Genomic DNA, 12765 nt, shown 5'->3' with positions numbered 1-12765 from the left:
TTTTTTGTCCCATGGTTGGACCATCAAGATTGCAAGGACATTACAGCTGAATGCTGGAGAAAAAGACACTCAGGATCCTCTGCCTTCACTATAGCCAGAAAACTTAAAGATGTCAAAGTCAAGGTCAAGATTTGGAACAAAGTTGTTTATGGGAACATCAAAACCAACCTGGAAGAGAGCATTCAACACTTGGATTGGATCACCAAAAATCAACTTGATACCAACTTAGGAAATGTAAAGACCCTCAAGCTCGTCAACGCTATTGGACCGGTCAAGAGATGATCAAGAAACGATTTACCCGCTAAGGACTCGATTAGTTAATATAGATTTTAATTAGTAGAAACTAATCTAACAACGATTTAGATATGAAACTAGTACCATTGGATTTATCTCGAAAAATTATACGAGATGTACTGCTCGCACGCGTCATTCGGACATTAGGCGAAGAAGATTTATCAAGTTGTTTTCAGAGGATAAAATAATAATTTTAGATTTTAACCTTGTGGTTGCACGTGTCGAAGCGAGTGGGTGTCTCAGCAAATTGGGTCGGCCTTATCTCCATATCGCGAAGATAACTCTCTTATTTCTCTTCTTTTCTTCTTATCTTCTCTTCTGTTCTTCTTTTTTCTTTCTGTCGCTTCAATTCCGAAGAATTGAGTTTATTTTCGTGATTGTTTCATAGTACGCCTGTTAACTTGGTGAATCGAAAAGGAGGTGACAGTTTTGAGAGTTGAATTAATAGGTACTGAAAGAGAAAGAAAAGATGAACTGAGTTAGGGTTCTATTTGAGTTTAAGAGATGATGGAATTGATTAATTAAAAGGGGGATTTGAGTAATTGGTGATGCGAAACGAAATGGGTTGGTGTTTAATCGAAGTTCTGAAGTTGATTCGGTGATGAATCGATGAGCTAGGGTTTCTCAAGATGAAATGGAAGTTCGATTGGTAATGAATATGAAGAATTAGAGATGGGTTTAATCTGAATTAGGGTTTGAGGTTGAAGAGTAGCTTGAATTCGGTAGTAGGGTTTGATTTTGTTTTAATGGAGATTTGGGAATTTAATTAGGGTTTAATTGAGAACTGGTGGTGTTGATTCGAAGATTGATTCAAGTTCAGAGAAGCTTTGAGGTAATTGTTCTTATAAAATTACTTCCAGTAGATTATTGAATTTATAAGTTTGTTCATGAATTTAGAATCTGAAAGATGTTTGGGGTTTGTATGGAAGTTGTATAGATATTTAAAAGGAATTGTTATAAACTGAGATGAGTACAGGGTTTAAGTTTTAGAACATGCATTAAAGTGAACAGCCGAGAAGAGGTAATATGTTGTTATTGCGACTTTGAATGGAACTGTGATTGTAGATAATAATAATATATTGATTTTGAGATTGTGGTAACTGGTGTTTTGTTAATTGGAGTTAAGAAAGCATAGATGATGGTATTTCAGTAGTGAATGGTTGTTGTGGAATGCTGGTGAAAGGGTTAGCTGTGTTGCAGGTTCTATAAGAGTTGTAAATTGAATTGTTAGAAGTGTTGCAGGTGCACTGTTTGGTTACTGGTACAAGATGTGGTTGGTTAATTGGTGGGCTTATGTTGAGTTGCAGATATAGCTAATTGGTTGTGTTGTTGTTCAAGAAGAACTGAAGAGAGATTTCAGTTGAAGAAGTATTATGGTGATGGAAGGGGAATGGTGAACTGAGTATGAACTGCAAGTATAGCCAATGGCTCTGAGTTACAGTTGTAGTTAACTGAAATGTTAATAACAGGTGAGAGTGTAATTGAGGATAAGGAAGAGGATATAGTGGTGAATGCATTGAGATGAACTCAATTGAAGTAGTTGAGATTTGTGTGTCTTGGAGTTTGTGGTTGTATAAGATGAGTTGGTTTATATGTTTTGAGAGTGATTCGAAATTGAGAATGAGAGTTAGATGAAGGTGTTGATTGAATCTTTAAGGGAAAGCTTGTTACTTCTTTTGCAGGTAAGCTTAGATTTCAGTTGTATTGAAGTTATAGAATTCTATTTGAATGAAGTTTATTTAAGATAAATAATTAAATTGTTGTTGTTTAGACAAAAGCTGGAAGAATGCTTGTAATAGAGTTTTGGAGTTAGACTGATGCACCATTATGGTGCAACAGGAGCTTTGGCCTATGCAATGGCCTGTTAGTCAGCTCAGTCAGTTTAGCTGACTTAACCTGTGACTGATTCAGTCAATCTGACTGAGTCGAGTCGGTTTGACTCACTTGACCATTTGACCGGACTTGGACCTGACCTTGGACGTTGACTGTTAGTTAACCTTTGACTAGAGTTTGACCGTTAGTTGACTCAGTTAGACCAGACTTTTGTTAACGGGCCGGTTTAGTGGGTCGGGTCGGAGTAAGCCCGCGAGTCATGGGCTTGGGCTTAGGGCAGTTTTCTTAGTTTGATGTTTTGGACCCCTTAATTGGACTTTGGCTTGTTCTACAAAGTTGTAGATACTCATAAGACTTATTTATTGGACTATAGAACCAACCCATTTGAATTAGTAGGCCTTAGATACGCTAAAGATAGAAAAATGAAAGGTGTAGAACCATAAACGGGCTTAAAACCATTAGATAGAACTATATGATTTTTGTATGAGCCATTTTGGCTAGATTCTTAGAATGCTTGTATGATTAACAGTTAGTCTATATTAACAACGATCGATTCAAAGGATGAACCAGTGGATCGCGGATCTCGAGATAGGCGTGGCTTCTCATCAAAAGAGGTGGGAATACATTTAACTCTTTTGTAACCATTATTCTTTCTTACAAAAGTCTTTGTGAAAAAGCGAGTCTTTATCAAATACTTTGTTAGAGAATCACCCAATATTTCGCTTAGCAATCCGTATGGACTAACTCCGAAATACTTTGTTAGAGAATCAACTAGACAGACAGACTCAATCTAAATTAAAGTGTCTCAAGGAGTCAATATCTCTCTCTTAATTTGATTTTTACTCAAGCTAAAAACAATAGCGAGTCTTTATCAAATACAAGGAATAACTTGGACGGTACCAAACACCAATGTCCAAGTGTTAATCAATGAAATCAACAACCACAAGGTCGGATCTCTAATCGATTAAACTTTAACGCACAACCTGTATTATTTCAATTATAAAGATAAAAAATATAATGCGGAAAATGAAATAACACAGACACCAGAAATTTTGTTAACGAGGAAACCGCAAATGCAGAAAAAGCCCGGGACGTAGTCCAGATTGAATACACACTGCATTAAGCCTCTACAGACACTAGCCTACTCCAAGCTAACTTCAGACTGGACTATAGTTGAACCCCAATCAGCCTCCCACCGATCCAAGGTACAGTTGTACTCCTACGCCTCTGATCCAAGCAGGATACTACTCACTTGATTCCCTTAACTGATCTAACCCACAACCAAGAGTTGTTGCAACCCAAAATCACAGACTTAATAATAAATAGATCTGTCTCACACAAGAAGTCTATCAAAGGATAAATCGATCTCCCACAGATAAACCCTAAGTTTTGTTCCGTCTTAAGATATAAAATCAAGGTGAACAGGAACCAATTGATAATCCGGTTTTATATTCCCGAAGAACAGCCTAGATTAATCAATCACCTCTCTACAAACCTTCCTGACTACACAAGCGGATTGTCGAGGAATCACAAACAGTGAGACGAAGATGTTTGTGACTTCTTTATCTTGCCTATCGGAGAACTCTCACGATCTCAAGTCAATCAATCGATTGTACTCGTATGATAGAAGATGCAAGATCAGATCACACAACTACGATAAAGTAGTATCGGTCTGGCTTCACAATCCCAATGAAGTCTTTAAGTCGTTAACCTGATTATAGAGAAGACAATCAAAGCTTAATGGAGATCGACTCTAGCGGGTGCACTAGTAGCACACAGACATGTGGGGATTAGTTTTGCACAATGCTAGATGTCTCCTTTATATAGCCTTCAAATCAGGGTTTTTCCTTAGTTACAAAGCAATCCTTATTCACCATTAGATGAAAACCTGATTTAGATTCAAGCTAATATTTCTCAGCCGTTAGATCGAAAACTTAGCTTGTCACGCACACTTGGGTAGACGTTTATTGGGTTTGTGAAAACCATGCCCAAACGTGTACGTGTATGTTGGTTCAACATAGTAACCCAAAAGGTTAACCATGTGAGCATTTCATATTAACCTTGTTCTTCTTCACCATAACTAGTTCAATTGACTCAAATGAACTAGTTAAAGAGTTGTTCAATTTCTATGATATCTTATGTAACTACACAAGACACAATTGAAACAAAGATGATTCGATTCGATTGAATCGTCTCATGAACATTATAGCCACGGTTTGCATAAAGCATTCCTTAGTAATTTAATGTTTCATGTTCAGAGCACATCTTTAGATCATAACCTCTTAAGTTCACAAACAGGTTCGCGGACTTAAGTTAATCGGTTGAGTTTTCCAAACTCAGCAGAAATTCTCGGAAAGAGAACTTCCGCCAGTTCGCGGAATGGGTTCGCGGACTTAGCACACAAACGAGTTTTGGAAAATCCAGCAGAAATTCTCGGTCGAGAACTTCCGACAGTTCGCGGACTGAGTCTGCGGACTGGGTTCGCGGACTTGGCAAGCCAATTCCACAATCCTCCCGATTTCTCTTGATCAAAAAAGTTCGAAAACTTCGGTTCAAGGAATACATGGTTATGTAATCTAAACTCTCATTTCAATCATTGAGACATTCTCAGAGGACGCTATGTAGTTGTTATTCACAGACCGATTCACGTCAGAGCAATTCTCAAAGTGATTGAAACTTTTCATGACTTTCGTCACTAGGTGAAGATAAACTTGATCAAAGCGAAACGCTTTACCAACACACGATTTCGAGATAAAGATAAGCAATGAATGCTACTCGCTCGAAATGTCAAATGTGTATGATCTAGTCTATATAGCATACGACTTTTGTCTCATAAGAAGTAGGAGATAGAATAGATAGACTTTTGAGTGATAGATAAGTTCAAGTCTCCACATACCTTTTTGTTGATGAAGTTCCACGGTTCCTTGTATAGATCTTCGTCGTTGTATGATGAATCGCCATGAAGTCCTTGAGCTCAACTACACTTTTCTATCCTAGTCCGAGACTTAGCTATGTAGGCTAGAAATCAAGACTCATAGTTTTGATCACTAACATTGACAAACATGCTTGAGATAGCAACGCATGCGAGGTCGACCGAGCTATGCTCTAACAATCTCCCCCTTTGTCAATTTTAGTGACAAAACTATTAATACATATGGAATACAAAAAAGATAAACTTTAGTGGCTCCTATTCCATAGTCTAATCTTCAACGTTCCTGAAATCTTCGTCCTTCCAAGTACTCCAATGATCCCAAAGGTTGTAAGTTTAGCATCACCGTTGTTGAAGATCCGTAGCTATAACAATGAGAGAAATCGAGATTCTCGATCATTATTATACAGTGTCATAGTATTATTATGTAACATCAAAGTCCAATTGTATCACGACTTTAACAATAATACTACGGTGATATGTATCACTCCCCCTTAGTCAATACTCCATCTCGATCATGGAAACCACTCCCCCTTACACAATGATCCGAAAACCATATGTATTTGTAGTGTGAACTACATTATTTCTCCCCCTTTTTGTCAATAAAATTGGCAAAGGTACAAGAACGGGATCATAATGAAATTTCCACAAGAGACATTTCATAGACTAAAAGAAAAATACATACCAACTTAATTTAGATGCAATCATAAAGCCGAAGCTAAATGCATTCATCAAGGAGTTTTAAGATACAAGATAACCCCTATAAAATTCCACAGCCGCACACCCCGCAAGATATTACCATTAAGCACAAGTTCAAAAGAACTCTCCCCCATTTGATGTCATTCCCGAAAGAACAACAAGAGCGACCTTAATTTCGAAAGAAAAGAAGGATTTTTTAATTGGACACCAAAAACCATGGAAATGATTTTCTATATCCAAAACTCAATCAAATTAATCACAAGTAAACCCATGATTAATTTAATTGGAATACGCAACTAAATCAAACCACAAAAGTGATCAATTTAATTGATTGTGCTCAACATAAGAAAACTACGGAGCTACGACTAAGATAACCACACGGAGATGACTACTTAATCGTTCAAATACTCAACATAAGGAAAACCTTACGGAATATACGACTACATCAACCAATAGAACATGATTAGTATAGCCGTTCATATACTCAACACAAGAACTTGTGGAATATATGAAAAACTCAACTAGATTAATTACAAGAGAACCTATAATTAATCTAATTGGAATACACAACCAAACTAATCACCGAAGCAATCAATTTAATTGTCAAAGATTTTGCTCGACAAAAGAAGACTTTCGGAGCAAATAACTAAATAACCAATCAAGATGATTAATTTAGTTCAAGAATGCTCAACATATAGCATCTCATGGAACAACCAACAAGGCCAATATAATCGACATAGTTGTAAGGTGCTCAACATAAGATACACAATGGAGCCTTCACGGTAAAACATAACAAAATGGATCAATGAAGATCAATACCGTGGATAACATACAAGGATCTATTCTATTTTCCATCACTATTTGCATAATGACATAATAGACTTTATCCTTGTCAAACAAAAGATTTCATCCTATTTTCCATCAAATAAATGACTGCATAGGCATAACTTTTGTATTTGTCAAAAGTCCATTCGTCCTTTCATCAATACGAATACCAATTTATGAACGACTTTACTTTTGACAACATATGGGACCTTCAAGTTCACGGATGCAAACAATACATATCCCATAAACAATTGCAATATCACAAAATCATAAAGATTAATACTGCAATAACAATCTTTGCCCTTAGAAGGTAGAATCAATCTTTTTCGCACGGATTTATACCAAGAGTGGTTACCAAAAGCGTATAAAAAGATTTCCTTAACAAAGAAGAACATACAAAGTCATTGACGACTATGCACCATAGTTCACATGAGATGATTGTGAACACTCAAGAATATATAGCAATGTGAACTACTACCCATTCTCGAACTTCCTTCTTTGTGATTCACCAACATCACTCTTGTAACAGCCACAAAATAGCTTAGAATAGGATTTCTCCAAGAATCCCAGTGCCCAAGTCCAAGAGAATAGAACAAGTGCAACGAAACGGAGCAAACACTAAAAAACAAGAGACAGGACAAAGACCAATATTAACTCATCCAAATTCAACAATTCTCATCTCCATTTTGAAGGGAATTCAATAAGGAAGAGAATGCAAAAAGAATGAGGTAAATCCGAGTTCGGACGAAGAAGTTACGGCCAAAACAAGTTTACCGAATATCGACGTCAAGTATGCATACGGGTTTGCGAACTTAAACCCCTGGATTTTGATTTTGAATGCTGTTATGCATACTTGGTATGTGTACCATGTAGTCCAAACATCCCGAACTATTATTTTCAAACCTAAACATTTAAGAACCTTAAACACAGATCAAGTTAGGTAGAAATGAACGATAAGCAAGATTATTATAAGTATTCTAAGCAAATAAAAGTACAAATCTTGCTCAAGTTTATAGACATACCTTTTTAGATGAATCCAATCGAATTCTACCGCCTTACCGAACATAATCTGTGTGCCCCAATTCTTGTGCTTCCCTCACCGTATACAAAGCAGGGCATTCCTTGGTGAGGATGCACTTCCAACACAATCAAGTTGCGTTGGGGTGAACAAAGTCTTGCTCACCACAAGTGACCTTTGGATTATCATGAAAGAGATCACTTTTAGAACCTTTCACATCCAATTCCATTTTTCCAAAAAACTTGTTAAGTTCCAACATCATGGATACTGCCTTTTCCATAGTCATGGAGTTTTCTGGAAGATCATTCCTTTTCACACTCAAAACATCATTGTCTTTCTTCGGTATCCACTTCTGAGTGCGTTTAGGAAGACCGAAACCTTCTTCCCATTCTCTTCAAGATTTTCCGGAAGAGAATTGGATTGACTATTCTTTTGCAAGTTAGTCTTTCTCCAATTGGGAGCATCAGATCTTGTCTTCGTCTTTACGAAGTTATCCTTTTGATAACCATTACGATTGTGAAAAGGCTTCGTATGACGTTTATAGGCAAATCTAGGTTATCAGCACTGATTCCTTTGCCTAAAGGTTGGACGTTTACAACCTGTAACGTAAGAGGTTAGCCTTAACGTATGATCGGTTTAACAACTTCTTTGATCCAAACAAGAATATCATGAAGTTTTCATTCCTTATACGAAACGACATCTCCTTTCCAGGTGACCTTTTTCCACAATATGGCAAATATAAGGAACGTTCTTACCCGATTCATGTGTGCTGGTTTTGGAGGTTGATAACTTTGCTCTTTTGAACCTTAACTGAGAAGGTATTTCACTTTTGCCATCAGTGGAAACCTTTTGTTGAGAAGAATCACTAGCCTTGACAAATTTTACCTCTTTGCTATACTTGGAGCATCTATTCCCTTATAGCCCAATCCTCGTGTATCACGATGATTTTTACTTGCTCCTAGCATAGTGGTTAATTTGCTTGAACTAGTATTGAACTTTTTCAAGTCATCTTCCAACATCTTGATTTTATCAAGAGCAGCTAAATCAGCCTCAAGGCGTTTTTCTCGAGCGAGATAAGCGCTTTCTCTGTCGTCAAAACTTGTTTGCTGAGAGTTAAACCTTGCTTCAGATTCTGCAAGTTTCTCTTCCAACAAAAAGTACTTTTGATAAAGATTATCACATTCAAGTGACTTCATACGTAGGTTTTCCTCAGAATCCTTGAGGATCGATTCGGTAGAACGATTCGAAAAATAAACACCTGCGTAACATCTTCTCAATTTCTTGTTTTCTCGACAGAGAGGAGTCAGAAGAGGGTGACATGAGAAGTTGTAATCTTCTTCATTTCCACGAATCCAAAAACTTAACATACTCTGAGACTTCCTCATCAACATCTCTATCAATATCTGAATCACCTTCATCAGAAAGTTCATCCAACTGTTCTTCTAGAGAGTTTCCCAATCAACAGTTTTTACATCAAGAGAATGTTTAGATATTGACTTAGATGTGACAGTTCTCTCAGGTGAATCCAAGCTTTTAGAATCATCTGGTAATTTCTGAACTGGTACGTTATTAGAGATAGACTCGTCCATAATCAGATCGCTACAAACACAGACTTATAAGGTCTTTAACGTGTTTCCTGCTCTGATACCAATTGAAAAAGCGGGGGTCTAACAACACCACCCAATATTTCGCTTAGCAATCTGTATGGACTAACTCCGAAATACTTTGCTAGAGAATCAACTAGACAGTCAGACTCAATCTAGATAAAAGTATCTCAAGGAGTTAATATCTCTCTCTTGATTTGATTTTACTCAAGCTAAAAACAATAGCGAGTCTTTATCAAATACAAGGAATAACTTGGACGGTACCAAAGACCAATGTCCAAGGATAATCAATAAATCAACAACCAAAGGTGGATCCAATGATTAACTTTAACGCACAACCTGTATTATTTCAATTAGATAAAATATAATGCGGAAAAGAAATAACACAGACACCAGAAATTTTGTTAACGAGGAAACCGCAAATGCAGAAAACCCCCGGGACTTAGTCCAGATTGAATACACACTGTATTAAGCCGCTACAGACACTAGCCTACTCCAAGCTAACTTCAGACTAGACTATAGTTGATCCCCAATCAGTCTCCCACCGATCCAAGGTACAGTTGTACTCCTACGCCTCTGATCCAAGCAGGATGCTACGCACTTGATTCCCTTAGCTGATCTAACCGACAACCAAGAGTTGTTGCAACCCAAAATCACAGACTTGATAATAAACAGATCTGTCTCACACAGAAAAGTCTATCAAAGGATAAATCTGTCTCCCACAGATAAACCCTAGGTTTTGTTCCGTCTTAAGATATAAAATCAAGGTGAACAGAAACCAATTGATAATACGGTCTTATATTCCCGAAGAACATCCTATATTAATCAATTACCTCTCTACAATCCTTCCTGACTACACAAGCGGATTTTCGAAGAATCACAAACAGTGAGACGAAGATGTTTGTGACTTCTTTATCTTTCCTATCGGAGAACTCTCACGATCTCAATTCAATCAATCGATTGTACTCGTACGATAGAAGATGCAAGATCAGATCACACAACTACGATAAAGTAGTATCGGCCTGGCTTCACAATCCCAATGAAGTCTTTAAGTCATTAACCTGATTTTAGAGAAGAAAATCAAAGGTTAATATAGATCGACTCTAGCGTGCGCACTAGTAGCACATAGACGTGTGGGGATTAGTTTTGCACAATGCTAGATGTCTCCTTTATATATCCTTCAAATCGGGGTTTTGCCTTAGTTACAAAGCAATCCTTATTCACCATTAGATGAAAACCTGATTTAGATTCAAGCTAATATTTCTCAACTGTTAGATCGAAAACTTAGCTTGTCACACACACTTGGGTATACGTTTACTGGGTTTGTGAAAACCATGCCCAAACGTGTACGTGTATGTTGGTTCAACATAGTAACCCAAAAGGTTAACCATATGAGCATTTCATATTAACCTTGTTCTTCTTCACCATAACTAGTTCAATTGACTCAAATGAACTAGTTAAAGAGTTGTTCAATTGCTATGAGATCTTATGTAACTACACAAGACACAATTGAAACAAACATGATTCGATTGAATCGGCTCATGAACATTATAGCCACGGTTTGCATAAATCATTCCTTAGTAACTTAATGTTTCATGTTCAGAGCACATCTTTAGATCATAACCTCTTAAGTTCACAAACAAGTTCGCGGATTTAAGTTAATCGGTTGAGTTTTCCAAACTCAACAGAAATTCTCGGAAATAGAAATTTTGTCAGTTCGCGGACTTAGCACACAAACGAGTTTTGGAAAATCCAGCAGAAATTCTCGGTCGAGAACTTCCGACAGTTCGCGGACTGAGTCTGCAGACTGGGTTCGCGGACTTGGCAAGCATATTCTACAATCCTCCCGATTTCTCTTGATCCACAAATTTCGAAAACTTCGGTTCAAGGAATACATGGTTATGTAATCTAAACTCTCATTTCAATCATTGAGACATTCTCAGAGGACGCTATGTAGCCGTTATTCATAGACCGATTCACGCCAGAGCAATTCTCAAAGTGATTGAAACTTTTCATGACTTTCGTCACTAGGTGAAGATAAACTTGATCAAAGCGAAACGCTTTACCAACACACGATTTCGAGATAAAAGATAAGCAATGAATGCTCAGCTCGAAATGTCAAATGTGTATGATCTAGTCTATATAGCATACGACTTTTGTCTCATAAGAAGTAGGAGATAGAATAGATAGACTTTTGAGTGATAGATAAGTTCAAGTCTCCACATACCTTTTTGTTGATGAAGTTCCACGGTTCCTTGTATAGATCTTCGTCGTTGTATGATGAATCGCCATGAAGTCCTTGAGCTCAACTACACTTTTCTATCCTAGTCCGAGACTTATCTATGTAGGATAGAAATCAAGACTCATAGTTTTGATCACTAACATTGACAAACATGCTTGAGATAGCAACGCATGCGAGGTCGACCGATCTATGCTCTAACACTTTGTTTATTAAACTCATGAATTGTTAGTTTGTGCATTTCATGCATTGTTTAACTTGTATTGTTGTAATTCTGTTGATTCTGTTAATCTTTCCTTGGTTTAGAAAGGACCTGTAATGTTTTGTTGTCAATATGAATTGTTATGGGAAATGAGAATTTCCACGTGTGGTATATAGGATGCGTTGCTTCACATTAATATCTACATGAATTCATCTTTTATGCTTACTATAGGTCAATAGGGGTGATATCAATAGCTATTAGGTGTGTAACTGGTTGACACCATATTATACATTGTTTAAAGAAGGAGTTTGTCCATATACATGTTTGTTTATTTCAGTGACTTGGTCACTCTTTAATGTTGGGAAAGCATGTATTGTTTTCCAACTCTTGATTTTGATTACTTGAAAGTTAAATGTTATTCCTACTGGGCACCCCTTTTAGGGGTGATGTGCTCACCCATTCCCACTTTCAGTTTCAGAGATAGATCAGAGTTGCGCAGCGAAAGCTTCAAAGGGTTGAGTTCGTTAGATAGTTAACTTCGGTTATGTTTATTATGTTGCATATTATGTTTGTAAATTAAATGACTATTATATATATATCATTTGAGAGGAGTTCTTGTATATAAATATTTCTGAGCGGGGCTGATTTTTGGGTTAAGTTTTGTAGCAGATTTCTTAATTGAATGTTAAGTGAATAATTTAGATTCTTAGTGCCTCTTTCTATAGTTAATCTCATAGATTAGTCATCTGTTAGCTTTAGGGGCGCTACAGGAAAGTCTATAAGTAAAAAACTTATGGAACACTGGCATTACATCCAAAAGAAGTTCTGGAAAACTAAAAGTAGAGACCAATACATTAAATTAGGGGACAGAAACACAAGATACTTCCATGACTCTGCTAAGAAGAGAATTAGAAGAAACAAGATTGATTCTATCCAAAAAGATGATGGCACTTGGCTGCATTCCTTCAAGGATATCTCTGATTGTATCACTAACCACTTTGAAAACTTGACCCCCTCTGAAAATATAGCCATTAATCATAACCTTATTAATCTCATCCCCAAAACCATCACCAATTCAGACAATGAAAACCTTCTCCTTATCCCTGATGCTCTGGAGATCAA

The 12765-nt window shown here is 37.0% G+C and overlaps 1 long non-coding RNA gene across 1 annotated transcript; it reads left to right on the top strand.

Annotated features, from left to right (window-relative positions):
• The first annotated feature begins 588 nt into the window (after positions 1 to 588).
• Positions 589 to 12348, top strand: LOC113308186. The gene is made up of 3 exons (XR_003339565.1): positions 589 to 1976; positions 2657 to 2741; positions 12116 to 12348. It is a non-coding gene; the product is annotated as an uncharacterized LOC113308186 (long non-coding RNA).
• The last annotated feature ends 417 nt before the right edge of the window (positions 12349 to 12765 follow it).

Source organism: Papaver somniferum, chromosome 9 (assembly GCF_003573695.1).
Source record: "Papaver somniferum cultivar HN1 chromosome 9, ASM357369v1, whole genome shotgun sequence".
In the NCBI taxonomy this organism is placed as follows: Eukaryota; Viridiplantae; Streptophyta; class Magnoliopsida; order Ranunculales; family Papaveraceae; genus Papaver; species Papaver somniferum.
This window is presented reverse-complemented; position numbering and strand designations above follow the sequence as displayed.